This window comes from Labrus bergylta, chromosome 3 (assembly GCF_963930695.1).
Source record: "Labrus bergylta chromosome 3, fLabBer1.1, whole genome shotgun sequence".
Taxonomy (NCBI): domain Eukaryota; kingdom Metazoa; phylum Chordata; class Actinopteri; order Labriformes; family Labridae; genus Labrus; species Labrus bergylta.
The window spans coordinates 16,264,503-16,270,502 of record NC_089197.1 but is presented as its reverse complement, the minus strand read 5'-3'; positions in this window follow the sequence as shown (position 1 = coordinate 16,270,502).

Sequence of the window (6,000 nt, the reverse complement as noted above, 5' to 3'; positions counted from 1 at the left end):
TAATTGATATTATATCATCATAGATTTGTGACTTGAAGTTCATGCAAATGATAAGAAAGTTGTGAACTCGTAGTATGATATAATTATTGTGAGTATAGATTACATTCTTGTGATTGAAATTATTAAATATATTCTCTATTATTTTTTAAACTTAAAAATGTACTCAATACTTTGAAGTAAACCTTTCAGGATCAGAGGTATGTAAGGGTCTGTGACGGCATGGACCTCACCCTGAAACACCTATCAACCTATGATTGACCATCTGCCTAGTTAGAGGCGGGATATCAAATAAAACCAACTCATGAAGTTTATTTGTCAGCTAGCTAGTTAGTTAGCTATTTAGTTAGCTAGCTAGTTGGTTAGTTAGTTTGTTTGCTTTTTGGCATTTCAATATAGGGCATTTTCTATGTTGATTCCTTTAACTGTAGCTTTATTATTTTTCTAATAAAAAAAAACACACTCAGAAATGATACAACTGTATAATACCTTAATGTTGAAATAGGACATCGAAATTTTTAATAAATGCTATGCAGACTTGTGTATGTTCACACAAACTTCAGGCCACCCCTGCAGTCAATGCCCCAGGTCGCCCCCACCCCGTCAAAAAAGTTTGTACACGCCCCTGTTAAGGATTAAGAAAAAGTTGCTTCTTTTCTCTTCTTCTCTCTCTGTTGTGTCGAGTGTTTATTATGCTGACGATTACCTTTCTGGAAATCTTGAGACTGATATAACCTTAATGCAGAGCTAGCTTGAGGGCAGTTGTTGGCAAGAGCTGTTGCTTGAGTCTTTTGAGGAGGGAGCTTGTCTCTGAAATAAGTCAGAGATCTGTTGCAGTCCAATCATGCCCATGAATAATGTGATCAGCAGAAAGAAATGTCTAACTGTATTATAAAAACTGAAAAAGCCTGACAAACATGTTTAGCTGCAAAATGTGGAAACCTTTGAAACAATCTGGGTATTATGATTAAATATGAAGACCCTTTTATATTGTGTTATATCATTTCATACTTAATACCGATCATGTTTGCCAGACACATTATATTGATCTGGATGTGTTCGTCCTAACACACAAGCTGTAAAAATAATAATGTTAGGCAGCAATCATTCAGCCTGTGTGTAAAGGGCTGGAGAATCTCTTAACAAGGAAGAAAGTTCAGAGTCAGTATTGACTGAAAACGATATGCAAACCCCCGGGAGTAAGGTGCACTTTCCAAAATGTAAATCAGGCATTCACTGAGACACACGGGCCTCTCCCTCCCCTGCTGCTCAGAAAGCTCAGCCATTCACCTTTAAACAGCAGAACAATAATCAATGCAGCATTATTAATGCTGAAATCATTCATGTGCACTCCTGTCTTTGCCTGCAGAGTGTAAAGCCACTGTAGCCATGTGGACGATACCTTTGAATGCGTTATATGGTAGGTCCATAGACTGACATGAGATCTATATTTATCCAGAAATAATGACAGGAGTTGTGTTTCCATCCACTAAAATCACCCAGAGACTTTATTGTAACACCTGATCATAAACTATTAACACAGATCAAATCCTCCTGAGGACGTTGATATGTTTGATTTCTCTTCTTTTCTCTGCGTTATCTTCATCCCAAAGGTCTTCAGGCATACCACAGTATTCCAGCCCAGAGAAAAGAATCGCATATGTATGCTTCAATCTTTAATAAGCCATGTTTCCCCACCGTGTTACACACCAGCCCTCGCCTCATCCCTCAAAGACCCTGGTGTGAATTTTTTAACAAACCCTGTCTCTGTTTCTTGTTCTTCAGACGTCTCAATACACAGAGGACGATTCCTTTTTTCTCAGAGTGCAGCCCTGCGTATTTATCGGACATTAGAAGAGAGAGCAGAGGAGGAATGAAAGGAAAGGACTGAGCGCTCTCCTTCATTACAGGGGCCAGGTATAAATCAAACTAATTATGGAGCCGCTACAGTATCGAGCCCACAGAGAGGAAATGAAATGATCGGAGGCAGGTCGCGGCTCAACACCGAGCGAGTTAATGAAAATATTAATTACCTGATGATATACTGGGAACCTGGCCTCCCCCCCACCCCCCTCCTCTGCTCCCTCCTCTTCTTCTTCTCTGCTCCCCCTACCACAGAGAGCATTTGTTTTAATTGAGTAATAATAAGACTGTTACATTTGGCTGAGTCACTTGATTTGAATGGGTAATTGACCAATAAAGGCCCATCATGATAGCCAATTATAAAGACAATGTAGTGCTAATTAGTTAGCAACTCTTGACTGACTTGTTAACACTGAGAACATTACACCACGGTGCAGATGGTTATTTTAAAAGTCGTAAAACTAAAGTGAGTTTCCTGAGTCAGTTTGACAGATAGTAAATCAGTTTCTCTTTTTCTCTTTCAAGCACACACACACACACACACACACACACACCCAACATTATGGTGTAGTTAGCTGTTAATATCAGATTTTGGCCCCCTGATTGATTTTCCTCTGTGTTTTCATTCTAAATTATTCAGTAGTACACTTTATCTCCTCACCTTCCCCTCTCACAGGGCTGCTCCCTGCGCCCCCCCCCCCCCCCCCCCCTTGCCATACCGTTTGTCACATTGGTCAATAAGTGGGTGAAATTTGGAATCCTGACTATGCTGAACAGGGTGACTTGTAAGGGAAGACGTGCGGGTGGGGGGACCCAGACAGATAATGTTGCACAACAGTCAATCAGGGTAATTAGAGGAGGTATCAACAGTAGTCTGGTCTGCTGAGGTTTGAGGTAAAGGAAGTGATGAAGTTCACGCTACCCTGAAGGTATGCTGAATTTTGTTTTTTGTCTTGAATGAGTGAGATTATCTCTCGAGTTGTGCTGAGGACTTTTGAACATGTCAATTTGTATCTAATTGAAATGCAAAGAAAAGCCCTTTATTTGCAATGAATCATTCCCTAAAAAGAAAAAAATTAGGTGCGGGATGAAATATCAATGCAGCAATATGTTGTCACTCTGACTCATGTGATACAATTATTGTATCACTGGTGTAAAATATTTCTATTTTAGTTAAAAAATGTTGACTTCATGACTTCTCACGATGGTGCTTATGACATGAATGAGGTTAACATGATGATAATTGGCCAAGAAGAATTTGACAGTCAGTGGGACAGTCAATTTGTCAGTGGGATAAAAGAAGACGAAGAAGAGGAAGGCAGCAGGATGATGTTGGACAGTGTAGAACTCAAGAGATAAAGCGTGAAAAAAGCTGAAACTGACACTAAATGCAGGGAATAAATACACAAAGATTACACTTCCAAATTATCGCTTTTTTTGCCAATCCAGGGTGCAAAACCTCTTAATATTCACTTTCACTAGTTTCATTAGTATGACATTGAAAACAGGCTTGATGCTTATAGAGCAGATTTTTAGCATTTTTGCTTAAACATGTTACAGTCACCAACTATCAGAACTACAAAAAAGAGTGGAAAAAAAAGAAGCCTGAACCTAACTTTGGCCGTTTTTGGTTAAGAGGCATCAAAATTCAGGGTCAGGCAATTAACAAACCATCTTAGATGTTGCTGATTTATTATATATACTTTTATGTGTAAGATAGTTTCTTCCACTTTCTAAGGTAGAAGTTTGAAGGACAAAATAAAGATTTCGATTTTTAATGATCCAAGATATTTATGACCAATTTATTTTTTAAGTGCCAAGTAATTACTAAAGTGACAAAATAACCTACTCTTGCACAGATGCATCAATGTGACCTGTGGCTCATAAATCACATAATGAATGCTCTCAATTTATCTTACCCAACGGTGGACGTATTCTGTCTGCTGTCTTAGTGTCTCACAGGAAGTCGTCGGATGAATTTTACATAGTTCCTACCCGTCCTGCATTTGGAGTGACAGGCTAATCAGTACTTTGTCAAAGTGGACTCCAGCTGCACCTGTCAAGGCTAACAGTCTTCAGCGGAGGCGATGAGGTCCCCCGAGTAATAAAACGAGGACCTGATTTCATACGGTGACCTGTGAGGTGTGGAGTCAGGACGCTGAAGACACAACAATCAATGTCAGAACATGTGCTATTGATGGAAGGTGTCAGAAATGGCTGCAACTTACATAGGTTCCTGCAGGCACTCGCCTGGTGTCTCTTGGGCGTGATCGTGATTAATAAGTGAGTGAGTGTTTTGTGTGGTGTGACAGTCTGTTGGCTGTAGTAGAATCTGTCCCGGTGAGTGGGATGTCACAAGGCTTTTTTTTGACATGCCCTTGAGAAGAAGATCAAACTTTTTCCTGATTATTTTAGCATTACATTTTTAATTTCTTCTAAAGACTGTCCAATGTATTCTCTTTGAGTGCAGAACTTGTGTTTATGTGTGTTGTCTGGTTGATGGGTGACACTCTGGCTGAGGTTGCTGATCTAACAACTGTGTCGACTGAGTCGGATATTCCAGTAAGAAGATCTAGAGGATGATATTCCAGTCAGAGTAACAAGAGGCTAATAAGATCACAGAGAGATGATCAATGGGAAGTAAGCTGAGCTCTCTTTTTGTGTCCCTCCTCCTCTCTCTCTCTCGCTCTCTCTCTCTCTCTCCCTCGCTCAGACACTTGTTTCCTCTCACTGTTGAATGCTGTCTGATATTTACCAAATATTTGACTAACATCAGTGAGCTGGAAGAGAATCTTACAAGGGGACATTTGATTTCATTGTTTATGCTGTATCTCAAAGGATTGCATTATTTTATTAAATTTAAACTCAAATTCTTCGTAAATCTGTTATTAAAATCCTCAAGCAGTTCATATGTATACATATATATATATATATATATATATATATATATATATATATATATATATATATATACATATTACCTATACTAATACTAGTTTTAGTTCAATTGAACTCTGTTTATCTGCCTATAATGTTTCATCTGTGTGCTCCAAACAGGAGGGAGAAAGAAAACTGTGATATTTTACATCCTGTCATGGGAGCAAATTGCCATCCATCATCTAATTAGACTTGTGTTGTCTTGCTAAATGAGCCGTGGGACTTTAAAGTTTCACAGCCCAGTGGAGTTCACATCTGCAGAGGGAGGGGGAGAGACAGATACATATTCTAGCAGTGTTACTGCTTTTGTACGACTACTTGAATTGTCACTGGCTTTCAAGGGGATAACTATTCAGCCAGTGTGTGTGTGTGTGTGTGTTGTGTGTGTGTGTGTGTGTGTGTGTGTGTGTGTGTGTGTGTGTGTGTGTGTGTGTGTGTGTGTGTGTGTGTGTGTGTGTGTGTGTGTGTGTCTGTGTGTCTGTGAAGGAGAGAAAAGAGAGACTGCATCAACATTTGTTCCCCTGCATGCTTCTCAGACCGAGTTCAGCAAATGAGTTGAACCAACCTTCCTGGGCACTGTTTCCTCTCCACTCCAGCAACTCATGTAATATTTAACGTGCCTCACAGTAACCCCTCTCCCTCCCTCTCTCTCTCTCTCTATCTCTCTCTCTCTCTCTCTTTCACAGTTTTCTTTTTACCCATTCAGGCTGATGGTCACAGAATAAAATGAAAACGTTAATGTCCTCTTAAACCCAGCTAGATTACCCCCCCCCCCCACACACACACACACACACACACACACACACACACACACACACACACACACACACCCACCCACCCACACATAGCCTACACACGTTCTTGGTGAACTTCTGCTATATTATTTCGTGGGGGATTTCGGTGCCATTTCGTTGTCTTCATGCAGGCTGCGTGTGTAGAGGTAGCCGGATACAAATTTGACACTTGGCCGATCGGCAGCTGCCGGCTGTTTAATCAACACTGATGAATATTTGATGGCGTGGCGGCGGGCAAACGGTGGCCGACACTTTCCTCATTATCGAAGTCCATGTGTACAGAGATAGATATTCAATATCTACCGATAGGGAACTGGCCTCCTTCTCAGCCTCCACTGCTCCTGAACGAAAAACTACATGTTAGCCTATTTATGAGGTTTCATCCAGTGGGGAAATAGTATGCCTATAG